At 49.5% G+C, this 14,930-nt stretch overlaps 1 protein-coding gene across 3 annotated transcripts in view; it reads left to right on the forward strand.

The window, feature by feature from the left end:
• PARP10 (poly(ADP-ribose) polymerase family member 10) overlaps window positions 1-14,930 on the forward strand; it is a 453,255-nt gene that overhangs the window by 44,500 nt on the left and 393,825 nt on the right. The window lies entirely within an intron of this gene.

Genomic DNA, 14,930 nt, shown 5'->3' on the forward strand with positions numbered 1-14,930 from the left:
GAATGCTACACTGATCGCAAACAATTCCAAAATACACAACTTTAAATCTGTTATAACTTCGATTATTAATTGGCACCAAACAGTTGTTGTACAGGAGAAAATTGTTGCAGCTTACTATTGATATACAATAGAAGTGCAGCATCACGTTATCAGCAGGTTTGATTTTTAACCAACGTTCATGAAAATAAAAGACGGGCACGCTAGACACACTGACTAGAAATCTATACATGCAATGGGCGATAGAATAAAATGTCAGATGTCATAGAAGTAAAGGGTGTCGTATTTTAATCGATAAATTCAAGAACACCCTTGCTTGCCATGCAATACGCCAAGCGTATGCAACGTACAAGTTAACTTATTTAAGGTGTGTTTGGGGATTTTCACTTTCATTTTTATTTTAAACAATACAAAATATAAAAACTATTTTTGTCCGCTAAAATTAACAGATAGAAAAAAGAGGTAGTAAGATAAGCATAGGGAGAAGAAGGTAAAGAAAATGTACTGTGGTAGAGGGAGGGTTAAATCAAAAGGATACATAGGCAAACAAGCTGGAATGACAATAAGTACACAGCGTGCGCCTTGCTCCAGCCGTAATGACAAAAAAAGTCCTCACCCTGTAATTAAAGGAGATAGTAACACGCCCCCAGTAAACAATCCAATCCCGGTTGGCGGGGCCAAAAGGAGACAAGGCGGCAACAAGGAGGGACTAAGAAGCCTCCTTTCCAATCGTGAGCCTGCGTTTTGCATGGAGGATGACGCCAGCGAATGAGGAAGCTGGGCCGGCTTCAACTCCGCCTCTGAGAGCTTCGGAATCTGTATTGATTCCAAGAAGCCCTCGTATGACGAGGGCAGCGCATGCCCTACTTTCGCCAGGCCAAGACCTAAAACCACAACCATACGTCCTATGAAACCTTCCCCAGGGTGTGCACAGAATTATTTGCTATTAAGGCTGAACCTGCTCCCTTTACAAATTTTTACAGGTGCATGGGAGGGATTCATTAGGGAAGAGAGAATTTGTGACCTTTGCAGGGAGCCTGTTCAAGATCTAAACCACATGTAATTTGTTTGTCCTCTATTACATTTATGACCACGTCGACTGTTAAGAACAGTGTTCCTAAAATATAATATTTCGATCGGAAGTTGAGGTTCAGAACGATGTTTAGGACCCACCCTCAGAAATAGTTCATACATTTTTAAAAATTGTTTATACATTTTTTAGACCGGACTCTTTGTTTAAATTTATTTTTATTGTATTGCTCTTGCTGAATATGGTCCCCCAGGGTAGTAAGATTTGCACAGTTTAAGTAGATTACTGCATTTACATTGCTAAATGCTGATTGCAATGATCTATACTGAAGTAGTGTATCAGAATTGCACTTTTCTCCCTGTTGCATTGGTCCGATTTCGCACTTCTTGACAAAGCAATAGCACATTTGCACTTCATTTGTCAAGGTCCTTTTATATACGTTGAGCGTGTTTGGACTTATGCCATGTACCTTATTATTTACATAATTATTTGTGGGAATGGTCAGGTCTGAATCTTTCCACAATCTAACAGCGTATTGGCTTTTTCCTCAAAGGTCTCCTTATATATATGGAATGTTTGTATAGTGGTTTATGTACCTTATCTTGTATATATTCATTTATGAGATTTGCATAATGACTGTTCTTGGCATATATTTAATTTTGTATATTACTAATTGTGGGATTTGGTCTTTAGACCATTCTGTCTTTTTTTTTTTTTTTTACGTTGACCTCTTTGAGTTCCAAATCATAATAAAACATTTGACTTTTTTTATGTAGTATGAGCTCCGGATTGGAATATGTACTGCCTATTGCTAGGGTGATGCGTATGCCACATGTCCACAAGACCCAAGGTCTCAACAAATTGGCGTAATAGTGCATATGCCTCTTCAATTGCTTCTACATGATCTGTCTGCAGCATCTGAGATAGCTAAGATCACAATCTCCCTCAACAATCAGCTGCCACTTAACCACCTGCACCAAAAGAGGTCCAAGTCTATCAAGAACCACCAATGTTATGTTAGTTAACGCTTCTTATAAAGCGCAATAGACCACTACAGGACTTTCCTGGCACTAAAGCTACAACATCAGAGGCAGTAGAATAACTAAAACCTTACAATAACCATGTTTTTAACAGTTTCTTGAAAACTATAACATTCTGGCGGGAATGAATTTGGTTTGGCAACACGTTCCAATGGCTTGGCGCATGATAAGCGAGAGAGTGGTCTCCACTGCCTATTGTTTGAATGCAGCGGGATATGCCATTGCTGTATTGAAGCATCTTCGGCTCCTAGCTGGATGATAAAATCTTATTTAAGAATGGAGATAGACGGGGCTTACCCCACAAAATCATCTATGAACATGGCAGAGAAGTTTGAAAAGGCAGATTTTTCTGATGGGTGGCCAAGGTAAGGATCTTAAAGTTAATTCTGAGGGTAAACCATAGGTATCACTACATACAAGGTGATCTGCCATATTGTGAATCACCTGCTGTCTAGTCAAGAGTACCTCATTGGCGACAATCCGGAAAGCACTGCCATAGTCTAAACGACTAGTTATGAGGACTTGAGTAATGAATTTTCTACAATTAAGAGGAAGCCAAGAAAATGCTTTCCTGAGCAGGCTGAACATGCCAAAACAAGAGCCACAGATTGATTTAACCTGGTCAGCTATCAAAAGCTTGTCCTCTAAAAGAATGCCAATATTCTTTACCACATGTTTTTTGCCAGGAGCAGTCACTGCTCACTAGGCCTTCAGTCTCTTGACCAGATCTCCTTAGCTTTGCCAAATGATGGAATCAGTCTTTCCCCCATTTACCTGCAAATAATTCTGTTTCATCCGAAAGGCCACCTTCTGCATACAGTTAGAAAACCTAGGTTCCGTTACCTCATCATCTTGCCCAAATGAAATTGAGCATCCTCTGCATAAGACAGGATCTCGCTTCGAAATAGTTCCACAATCATTTTAAAAGGGGCCACATGTATATTGTAACGTATGGGACTCGTCAAGGAAACTATGGGAACCCCACAATTATTTGGGACACTTTTCGATTTTAAAAGATGGATACAGATCACTTGGGTCCTATCGTCAAGAAGGTTCCTCAGCCAGTCAATGCCTGAGCGTGCGCCCTGATGTCAGTCTCTGAATTAGAACTGCATGTGACACTGAATAGAGTGCTGCTGAAAGATCCAGCAGGATCTGCATCCCAATCTGCCTTCATCCAAACGGATCCAAATTATATCGGTAGCGGCCAGAAGATCTTTTTCTGTGCAAAGGGCAGCACTAAAAGCGGTACAAAATGGGGTGGTGATGGACTGAGCATCTGAATCAATCAAACACTCACACCCAGTCAAGAGAGCTGGGTTTAATCCATCACCGTTCTTTAGCCCACTCTGCCACCCCTGTTCAGACATGGCTATATGCAAATCAGTCTGACCCTGTGCCTCATGGGAACAGTCCAGCCCGAACTGCCAAGCCATGTCTTCCCTGGACCGGAAACAAGCTTCCGAGTGCCGGTTTTGACTGGTTGTGAGTGTTTGATTCAGATGCTCCGTCCATCACCACCCCCTTTTGTACCGCTTAAGGGCAGCACTAAACCCAGACCGCAAAGAATCAAAAACATGATTGTTCTCCAAGTATTTTGAGAGTTATTTATTAATCCGTTTCACCATGATCTTGCTAAGAAACGCAAGTAGTGAAATCAGACAGAAGTTAGCAAAAATAGTCCGATCTGCTGTAGGTTTATTTTAAATGGGTGAGACGGATGCCAGCTTCCAAGCTTTTGGCAACTTAGTCATTTTCAAAGATAGGTTAAACAAATCTATGAAAAAAAGGCACCAGTAATGGTGGGAAGGAGGCAAATGTATAAGCTGGGCAGGATCTTCTGGTGACCCTGTTTTAACTGCAAGTAATGTCTTTTTTACCTCCTCCAGGGTAATCTGTCAAACTTTACCAGTTGACCTGGAGGAGAGACTTGATATCTTAAAGTATTTTGTAGGTGTTCCCTTTTCAGGATAAAGGGCCACATGTATGTACCTTTTTAAGGCCGCAAACAGCCTGATAAGCAGAATCGGGCCATTTGTGACCCGAAAAAAGGCTCTCCTAGTGTACCAAACCCTAATTTGCAATTCAGTAACTCATTACCGAATTGCAAAATGGGTTAGCACTTCACTATTAGGAAGAGGAGTGTTTTGGACGCCCCTTCATAATACCAAATCGCATCGATATGTAGAAATGTTTAGTGATCGAAATGCGGTAGCAAAACATTTGATTTTTACCACCTACTTCAAGTAGATGGTAACCCATTCACAAATGGGAAGTGGTCCCCAAGGAACCCCTTCTCCTATGTGAATTTATGCAAAAAACATTTTCTAAGAGCAGGCAGTGGGCCCAGGCACCCCTGCCTAGTCTTAAAAAATTAAAAGAAAACGTTTTTTTTTTTTGCTAAACGCAACACGATTTTCCTCCAAAGGAAAACGGGCTGCATTACAAAAAGATTGCTTTGTTTAAAAGCAGTCACAGATACGGTGGTCTGCTGACCTCAGCCGGCAAACAGCTCTGTGATTTTATCAATTCGTAGGAGGTCGCATATTGCGGCCTACCTCATTAATATTAATGAGGTAGGTCGATTTGCGACAATTACTCCCCTCCCCCATGATTCGCTATATGAATCTCTTATTTCATATATTTGTGTTAGGGATGACTTAATTGCGGTTCGCAGAAAATTGCAATTAGGAAATCTCGATTACAAATGTTGATAAATGTGGCCCAAAATCCTCATGTAACCTTTAAATCTTCTCACCAAAAATAATTTACGAGAGAACCACATAAGTCCTGGGAGGCGGGGATCAAAGTCCTGCAGGCATCCGGCTCTATAAATCTATCAAAGTCTTAAATATTTTGGCAGACTTGGCTGATCTTCTCAATCTTATCTGCCAAGAAACTCCTGCGCGCCTCCCTTAGATGCCTTTCATAGGTTGTAAGTCCTATCCTAGTTTGATTGTATTCCGGGAAGAAGGTACACCGACTCTAAGTTGAGACCTTCTCCACAACATGTCACTGTCACCATGTTGTAGCCCAGGCTTCGAAAAAATCTACTCACTTGCTATGGCGTGTCAGATGTTATCAGGGTGAGCTATTTTTAGGGACTAGTAGCCTAGTACAGCGAGATACTCAAGCTGACAACGAACAGATGTTTTTTAATTGAGAAAGTGAAAGAACAACAGACACCCTTACATCTTGTTATATTTGCTCTGCATTCAAAGACTGTTTGTCTTTGCAGTCTTGGAAAGAAAGTAAAGGCACTGTCTGACAATCGTGCTGTGTGAAATAAAAGCCTATAGGCTGTCAGCTGTTTTCTAACCCATTTAAATAGCTTATAAATTAACTCTACAAATATTTCAAAATTTATTTCAGTAGTTGGGTAAAACTTGTTTTAATTCTGAAGCGTGATGAAAACAAATTATTTTAATAGGATCCAAACCAATCCAAACCTTTTACTTGGTGATGTGCAAATGATAAATTTTTGCTGAGACCCAATGTTCACATTATCGTTTGTACGCAATATAGTTTTGTTAGTAAAATTGCAGTGGGAAAGTTTATGGCCATTTCAATGGAAATATGCTGTTTGTGACAATGCACTTTAGTAGATCTGTTAATAGTGAGAAATCTTAAAAATGAAGTTAGAAACATTAATGCACCCCATCCCCTGAGGAATATGCTAATGATGAAGCAAGTGAGAGGCCATGTGTACCCAGTATGTGGGCTAGATTATCATTATACATGGAGAAAAAGTTCAGTCTATTAAACATTCAGTATTATCTCCTTCTCTACCTTCTAGTTATCATGGCTTGGTCAATTGTATCAGTTGAGGCTGCTCTTGCACTACTGTCCAACAGAAATCTACTATTGCCCCATTCCCCTATTCTTCCCAAGGCACCTCAAATTATCCCTAGATGTGCCACAGGCTCATAACTATCCGCATCCCAAATTCACAGGGGGCATATTGCTCAATTTTTCCATAGGAAACTCTTACTTCAATTGTTAACTCTCCTTTTTTAATGCGCCCTGTAAACCTCCCTCCCCCACAGTTTCTGGATACACCTATTTCCGGTTCCTCCCGGTCTCTCACCCCTTGATGTACCGCTACACGTGAACCAGAAGCCATGGGACACTAATGTACTCGATTTTACCTTCCCTCCAAATAGCATTTGGCTTATACCAAACACTGTCTTCTTTCATGTGGAGTTCCTGTCCTAATCCTCTGGAGTATCCTGCATTGTTTCCGTTTGGTGGTCTCCACTTTGCATCCCTCTGCGTATGGACAGAAAAGTGGATTCCCCAGTATCCTCTTACCTGGCTTCTCTTGTCCAAATATCTGGAGTTCATGATTTTGGGATGACCCTCTTTATTTTTTTCTTTGCATTGCTGCTTGTTTACAGATTTCCAGTCACCCTCCATTGCTACGATGGTCCAGGTTTTCCCTCCTCTATAATGCACAGCTTGGTGGGAGCAGCATAATATACTTTTCCCCCTATGCTTTCTTTTGACTTTCTCAAAGCTACACCTCTGTTTTTATGCTGCATGCAGTCTTCAGTATAATGTCTCTATTTTGATGGTTAAGGTTCCTGCCAATAATTTTTTGGGGAGTTGCCCTGGGTTTTGGAGCCAGGATTTGGAGTCCTGTGAGCACATTCTGCTGAAAACAATTTGAGTCCTTTGGGCTTGAGTGTATTTATCTGAAAGAAACACGTTAGTGTTAGATTCCTTACCTTAGAATATCCCCAGGCGTCAGTCTGGATCCGCAAACTTTTGCGTAGCAGTACCCCTGCGCGTCGGTAGGCGTCGTCTGCAGGCGTCCCCTGCGGCTCCGCGTCCGTCGTTGGCGTCGTGCGCCGTGATGACGTCGCTGGAGTATATAGACGCCGCCTCCGCGCGCTGACGTCAGTTCTTCTTTTTTCCACGCCAGTGGACGCAGATCTGAAGAGCAGTACCTCCGGTCTTTGACCAAGTTTTTTCGAATTATTATCACTTTGTGCCTGTTGGGATGCCTGGGTTCAAGCACTGTGATGACTGTGAGCGCACGATGTCGGTCACAGACCATCACCGCCTCTGTCTCCGGTGTCTGGGCCCCGACCACGACGTGGACTCCTGCGTCGACTGCCGGGCCCTCACCAGCAAAGCTAGACGGGAGCGGTCCCGCAAGCTACTGGAGCTCCGGGTGTCGGCCCCACGTCGGGACCGGGAGCGGTCCCGGTCCGGCCGGAGGTCGAGAGAGCGTTCGAGGGAGCGGTCGCGGGGCCGCGCCGAGCGTTCCGGAAGTCGACACCACTCGTCATCCTCGTCAGGTAAGAAACAAAAGAAGTCGGGGCGTCGTCATCGTACCCCCGACTCCCCCCGACGCTCGCGCGATGCGGCCGGGGGTTCGGGTGACCCCAACCCCGCGGCTCCGCGAGAGTCGCCGGCGCGGCCTGCCCCATACCCTCAGGTCCCTGGGCACGGTGCGACGCCTGAGGAGATAGAGGCGTTCCTCATGGCCATGAGGGCCCTGTCGCCTCCGGCGGGTTCCACGGCGCCTGCGGGCCCAGTGAACCCGTCCGGGGGCCCTAGCGGTTCTGCTGGCCCTGCCTCGACGCCGTCGGATGCTCCGATTCCGGCGCCGATCCCGGCGCCGCTAGGGCCTTCGGGGTCGACGCCGGATGGACGCCCATCCAACCCGGCGCCGATTCCATCGGGGTTGCCCACGGCTCCGCCTCCGCGCGACGCCCGTTCCTCGGTGCCGGCTTCGGGCGGCACTGGGGCTCCGGCGCCGGGCGGCGCCGTCCCCTTACCTTCACCGACGCGGGGCCGGACGGGCGTCGCTCGACGCCGGTCCCGGCGCCGATGGGGCCCATGAACCCCGAGGAGCCGGTCTACATCGTTGACTCCGAATACGGAGAAGATGAAGAGTTCGGTGAAGGTTGGGAGGGGTCCGAGGACCCTCTGTCACGCGAGTGCCAGTATGACCCGGACTGGACAGGTGACTTGGGGAATGCCAGTGGTCTGGACGACTCTCCTAACCCTGGTCTGATCTCTCCTCCTTCCGTGGCATCGGTGGAGGGAGCTGCATATTCTGTGGTGCTGATGAGGGCTGCCAAGGCCTTACACCTTGAGCTCCCCGTCACGGCCGTGAGGCCTAACATCCTCACCGAGGTCTTCAAACCGCAGTCATGCCCACAGGAGCCACTGCTGCCGTTTAATGAAGCCTTGTCGGACGTTCTGTTGGGCACGTGGTCCAGGCCCGCTTCAGGTGCGCCTGTCGATCGGAACGTGGCCAGGCGCCACCGTCCTTGTCCGGACGACCCCAAGTTCCTGTCTACCCACCCCACTCCTAAGAGTCTGGTGATCCAGGCCTCGACCTCCCAGTCCGCATTCCCGTCGGCCCCACCCGACCGGGAATCCAAGAGGTATGACCAATTTGGCAAGAAGGTCTTCTCGTCCATTAGTTTGGGCCTGCGGTCTTGCAACACCGCCTGCCTCTTGGGCCGCTACACCCACTCTGTGTGGGATACGGTCGCGGAACTGCTGCCAGAATGCCCCATGGAGGTGCGGGCAAAACTCGGTCAGGCTGTGGCTGAGGGCCGAGATGCAGCGAAATATTCGATACGGTGTGGTCTTGATACGACCGACTCGCTAGGCAGAGCTATGTCAACGACGGTGGCGATTCGTCGCCACGCCTGGCTGAGATCCGCCAATTTTTCGGCAGATGTCCAGAGTACATTGATGGACATGCCGTTTGATGGCTGTCACCTGTTCGGTGACAAGGCGGACCACGCGCTGGAACGCTTCAAGGACTCCAGGGTCACGGCCAAGTCCTTGGGTCTCTCGACCCAGCGTCAGCAACCGGGTTCGTTTCGCCCCTTTCGTGGCCAAGGAAGGGGCGCCCCCACACGTGCTGCCAGCCACGCGCCGCAACAATCCTTTCAACGCGGTGGCGGCCGTGGAAACCGCCGTGGCGGCGGTCGGGGACAACGGCGGGGTCAGACCACACCCTCCCCCGCAGCATCTACCCCAAAATCCTCCTAGTCCGTGCTTTCGGCCCCATGTGACGCCAGTGGGTGGCAGGGTTCGCCATCACCACGCTCACTGGCGCACAATCACTTCGGACAGGTGGGTGCTGCAAATTGTCCGAAGGGGCTACTCCCTCCCCTTCGAGACCTCTCCTCCAGCCATGCCACCGCAGAACCACCGTGTGTCGTGGGACCACTTGACACTTCTGCAGGAGGAAGTTACGGCCCTCTTGGCCAAGGGGGCCATCGAGCGCGTTCCTGGGCCAGAAGTAGGGCGTGGTTGTTATTCCGACTACTTTCTGGTGCCCAAGAAGGACAAGGGGGGCCTACGTCCTATCTTGGATCTAAGGAACGTCAACGGCTTCCTCCGGAAGGAGAAGTTCAAGATGTTGACGTTAGCTCAGGTCTTGGCTGCTCTAGACCCACAAGACTGGATGGTAGCGTTGGACTTGCAGGATGCCTATTTTCACATCCCCGTCCTGCCGGCCCACCGGCGTTACCTGCGGTTCACGGTAGGCCTGGAGCACTTTCAGTTTATCGTGCTTCCCTTCGGCCTTACCAGCGCCCCACGGGTGTTCACAAAGGTGATGGCGGTGGTCGCAGCCCATCTGCGCAGGTTAGGGGTTTCAGTCTTCCCCTACCTAGACGACTGGTTGTTGAAGGCGGGCTCGCCCCAGACAGTCGTCCACCACCTTCAGATGACGGCAGACCTCTTGCACGACCTGGGGTTCTCCGTCAATGTGCCGAAATCACACCTGTGTCCCTCTCAAAAGCTCCTTTTCATCGGAGCGGTTCTGGACTCGGCGCAGTTTCGGGTTTATCCTCCAGAACGGCGGGTTCGGGATATTCAGGCTTTGATTCCCATCTTTCAGCCGCTATCCCGAGTTTCGGTCAGGTTGACGCTGCGGCTGCTGGGACTGATGGCTTCCTGCATCCTTCTGGTGCATCACGCCCGGTGGCGGATGCGGGCTCTGCAGTGGGACCTGAAGTTTCAGTGGGCCCAGCATCAGGGCAACTTGTCCGACCACGTCTTGATCTCGGAGGGCACTGCGAGACAACTGCAGTGGTGGCTTACGGACCGCGATTGGGTCAGGGGCAAGTCCCTCTCCCTTCCCCAACCGGAGCACGTTGTCGTGACGGACGCGTCCCTCCAGGGCTGGGGTGGCCACTTGGGAGAGGCAGAGATCAGAGGCATCTGGTCTCCGGCGGAGTCCCGGCTCCATATCAACCTGTTGGAGCTGCGGGCGATTCGTCTGGCACTGAAGGCATTCCTCCCCTTTGTCAACGGGAGTGTAGTGCAGGTGTTCACCGACAACACCACCGCCATGTGGTACTGCAACAAACAGGGCGGAGTGGGGTCGTGGACCCTTTGCCAGGAGGCTCTGCGCCTCTGGCAATGGCTGGAACGTCAGGGCGTGACTCTGACGGTTCAACACCTGGCAGGTTCTCTGAACGCCAGGGCGGACGAACTCAGCCGTCGGTGCTCGATGGATCACGAATGGCGTCTGAACTCGGACGTGGCGCAAGGCATCTTTCTGCAATGGGGAGAGCCTTGGTTAGATCTATTCGCCACAGAAGAGAACGCGCAATGTCATCAGTTCTGCGCGTTGGAGTTTCCAAGACGGTACTCGCACGGCGACGCCTTTCGGCGCGAGTGGAGTTGCGGTCTGTTATACGCCTTTCCGCCTATACCACTTCTGCCCAGAGTGCTGAAGAAGATCAGGCGCGACCGGGCCCAAGTTATCCTTGTGGCTCCGGACTGGGCTCGAAGGTATTGGTATCCCGAGCTACAAAGCATGTCAGTCGGTCCCCCGATCCGCCTGCCCCTTCAGGAGGACCTTCTGTCGCAGCAGCAGGGGACGGTCCTCCACCCGAACCTGTCCAGTCTCCACCTCCATGCTTGGAGATTGAGCGGCGGCAGTTGAGGCCATTTGACTTGCCTCCTGAAGTCTGTGATGTTGTTCTGGCAGCCAGGCGTCCCTCCACTAAGTCGGTATACGCCTGTCGGTGGAACAGATTTGTGGCATGGTGCACAGCAAAGGCTGTGGATCCTCTTTCTCCCCCTCTTTCGGAGGTTCTTCTGTTTCTTCTTTCTCTTGCCCAGCAGGGCTCTGCTCTGGGCACTATCAAGGGCTACCTTTCTGCCCTTTCAGCCTTTTTGAGGCTTCCTGATCAGCCTTCTTTGTTCAAATCCCCGATTGTAACTCGATTCTTGAAAGGCATCACTCACATGTTTCCACCTGTTCCGTTTGTGATGCCTCAGTGGGATTTGAACCTGGTTCTGACCTTTCTAATGTGTGCTCCCTTTGAGCCCCTTCATTCTTGTCCTCTCCGTCTCCTGACTTTAAAGACGGCTTTCCTGGTTGCCATCACCTCTGCCAGGAGAGTGAGTGAGCTCCAGGCTCTTTCTGTCCAACCTCCTTTCCTGTCCATTCATCCTGATAAGGTGGTTCTGAGGACTAGACCTTCTTTCCTGCCCAAGGTTGTTTCGGCCTTTCACATCGGGCAGTCCATCACCCTCCCTTCCTTCTTCCCGCCTCCGCATCCTTCAAAGGATGAAGAGCGGCTCCATCGTCTGGACCCAAAACGTGCGCTTTCATTTTACATGGATCGCACACGCCAGTTCCGGGTGGATGACCAACTGTTTGTTGGCTACGTGGGTGCGAAGAAGGGACGGGCGGTCTGTAAACGAACCATCTCTCGATGGGTCGTCCTCTGCATCAAAGCGTGCTACTCTTTGGCTCGGAAGGAGACTCCTGTTGGGCTGAGGGCCCATTCCACTCGGGCCACGGCGGCTACTACTGCCCTGGGTCGGGGAGTCCCCTTGCAGGACATTTGTCAAGCGGCTACGTGGGCCTCGCTGCACACATTTGCGAGGCACTACTGCCTGGACAGTCAAGTCCGGAGGGATGGCTTCTTTGGCCGTTCTGTCCTCCAGGACTTTCTGGTGTAGGAGTGTATTGGTTCGCAGACCCACCACCGGGGTTGGTATTGCTGGGGTATCTATTCTAAGGTAAGGAATCTAACACTAACGTGTTTCTTTCAGATGAACAAGTTACTTACCTTCGGTAACGATATATCTGTAAGAAACATTAGTTAGTGTTAGATTCCTTACCGAACCCACCCATCCTCCCCGTTCTGCGAACTGATACCTAGGGTTAAGGGCATCCCTTTCAGGGCCCTAGTTTTACATGGCACCAGTGTTGGTTCTCTCATGGCTCAGCGTCTTCTGGCGCGGAAAAGCTGTGTACAAAGAACTGACGTCAGCGCGCGGAGGCGGCGTCTATATACTCCAGCGACGTCATCACGGCGCACGACGCCAACGACGGACGCGGAGCCGCAGGGGACGCCTGCAGACGACGCCTACCGACGCGCAGGGGTACTGCTACGCAAAAGTTTCCGGATCCAGACTGACGCCTGGGGATATTCTAAGGTAAGGAATCTAACACTAACTAATGTTTCTTACAGATATATCGTTACCGAAGGTAAGTAACTTGTTCAACACCCATTCCTCCACAAATACTTCCACACTTGGGCCCTCTGCGCTTCCTGGCACCCAAACATTCTTGTATTGTTCCTTCCTGATCTATTTTCTACATCTTCCATTTTCTATGTATGATCTCCTTTTTAGGTCTCGCCTGTCGATGCGCATGCGCATCGAGCAAGCGAGACTATGGGGCCTTATCAACTCTTTATCCACACTGCAAGGAATCGTGGCGATTCCTTGCAGTGCCCGTGACTTTTAAGCTCCATGCGCATTGAGCTTAAAAGCGCGTGCACGTCCGTCTCTGTTTACAAGCTCCGCCCCTCCCCTTCCCGCCGTCTCGCATTTCCCCTGCCGCATCAAAGGCTTTCACGGCCGGCCGGCCATGCTTTCAGTTTCACGACCGGCCGGCCGTGAAAGCCCGCTCTCCCTGCTCTGGCCGAGACGCATTTCTCCTCCCTCCTCCCCCCATTCACGTTTATTCGCAATTTTTTTAGAAAAATGTACCACAGACTAGACAATATTTTGAGACCATGTTTATAACTAACACGTGTGTGGACGGAGTTGAAAGTGAGTACATCAATTTTCATTTCGCCTCGCTATTTAGCACACCTTCGAAGTCTTTCTTTTGGGTCTGTGCTGCAGTCATCCAATGATGTCCATCCAACTACAGCGGTTGCTCGGTTTCTGGCTACCCGTCTGACTGTGATTGGTGTGATTGGTGTGAATCTAAATCTCCTCCCCCCTCCCCTCTCTTCCCTCCGTCTCGTTTGTTTATTTTACCCGCTCCGCCCCCTCCCCTTCCCGCCGTGTCGCATTTCTCCTCCCCCCTCCCCCCTCCCCTTATCTGCTTTCCCTCCGTCTTTTTTTTTTTTTTTTTTACCCGCTCCGCCCCATCCCCCAGCTCAACTCGTAAATGCTGTTACATCACGTGTGGCCTGTTTGAATTTAGAAACTTTTTTGCTTGGACTCCAGATAAGCAGCAGAGGTCCGAGTGCACAGCAAGTCCTGTAAAACTCCCCGTGGTCCTGCAGATGGGCCATTCTGATGCCGCTGCCATGGTGTGCCTATGCCAGAAATCTGGATGTTTACTTTCTGCCTTCCGTTGTGGCAAATTTCACACAGTCTACTGTGACACCTAGAATGTAAGGAGGGAGATAAGCGCACTCTGTGATGGTCAGGGTTTGTTTAGTGCATTACTTCCGGGAAGTAGTTTACCTCATACAGTTTGCTTAGGGCCCCTTGTTCTTGAGCGTCCTTTCACGGGAGCCCACCACATTGCCCAACCATTAAACATGCGGCGACCAGCATCTTTGCTTACACCCAAGTGAAGTAGCTTGGCGAACGCATGGTGGGTGTGCCGTGAGCTTTATTTATTGGCCAACAGCTCCATATTTGGAAGCCTTCCTATAACTGTTCACTCTACATTACCTTGAAGCACCCATTGCTTGTGGGGAGGCCAGCTCCTACTTTACACCCCAATGAAGTGGCTTATCAAAAAACAGGTGAGCGGTGTTTATTTAGCTTCATATCTGGAAGCCTTCCTTGGCTCGGCTATTATGTGGGGTTTTTGTTGTTGTTTTTTTGTTAAAGTACCCATGTCACGTACCTGCGGGCCGGCCCTGCCTCTGCACGCCTGCCTGCTTCCGTGCTTGCCTCTGCTAGAAAGCAGGCGTGGTGGACATCTGCAAACTGAAGGCCTCGGTGGCAGCAGGAAGAACTATCGCTTCCCCTCCCCCCTGCGCCGGGCGGGTGTGCTCATCCGACACCTCGGCGTGTCACACTGCCTCTAATCAGGGTTTGTTTATGTCTGCGGAGACGCTGAAAGCATCTCTCCTCCTGCAGGGCCCGGGCAGCAAAGCGCCTGGATTAGCGGGTTTATTATATTTTTTTGTTTTGATATAGCGCCGCGCCCTACTTATGCTTAACAAATGCTGCCGTTGTCACAGGTTACCTGCACGTGGACGGTAACTATACCGGTCAGCTCCATCTTATGTGACGGTGCCGCTCTCATAATAAATTATTCCAAACCCACATTTTTTCCACAAGGCGCTAAATCTTGTGTTTTCTGCCAGATACCAAAACACCAGTCTTTTGCACATTAGGTATAATAAATGAGTATCCGAAGTGCTCGTTTTATTATAGTTTGTAGGCTGAGTAGTGGAGCTAGTTAGTTGCTTATGAATCTGCAGCCAATAGCTAGCACAAGCAGTTGAGCTCCAGGTGTTGTAACCCCTGAGCTGTTTTAGCTCACTTTATTCGGAGCTGAAGCACTTTTTTATACGAATGAAGTAAAGTGCGAGTCGTTTTTATGTCCGGCCTAGGTCAGCGCATGCGGTGCATGTGCTCTCACTTGCGAGACGTACTGTTTATAA

The sequence above is a fragment of the Lissotriton vulgaris genome, chromosome 4_1, assembly GCF_964263255.1.
Source record: "Lissotriton vulgaris chromosome 4_1, aLisVul1.2, whole genome shotgun sequence".
NCBI classification, from domain to species: Eukaryota; Metazoa; Chordata; class Amphibia; order Caudata; family Salamandridae; genus Lissotriton; species Lissotriton vulgaris.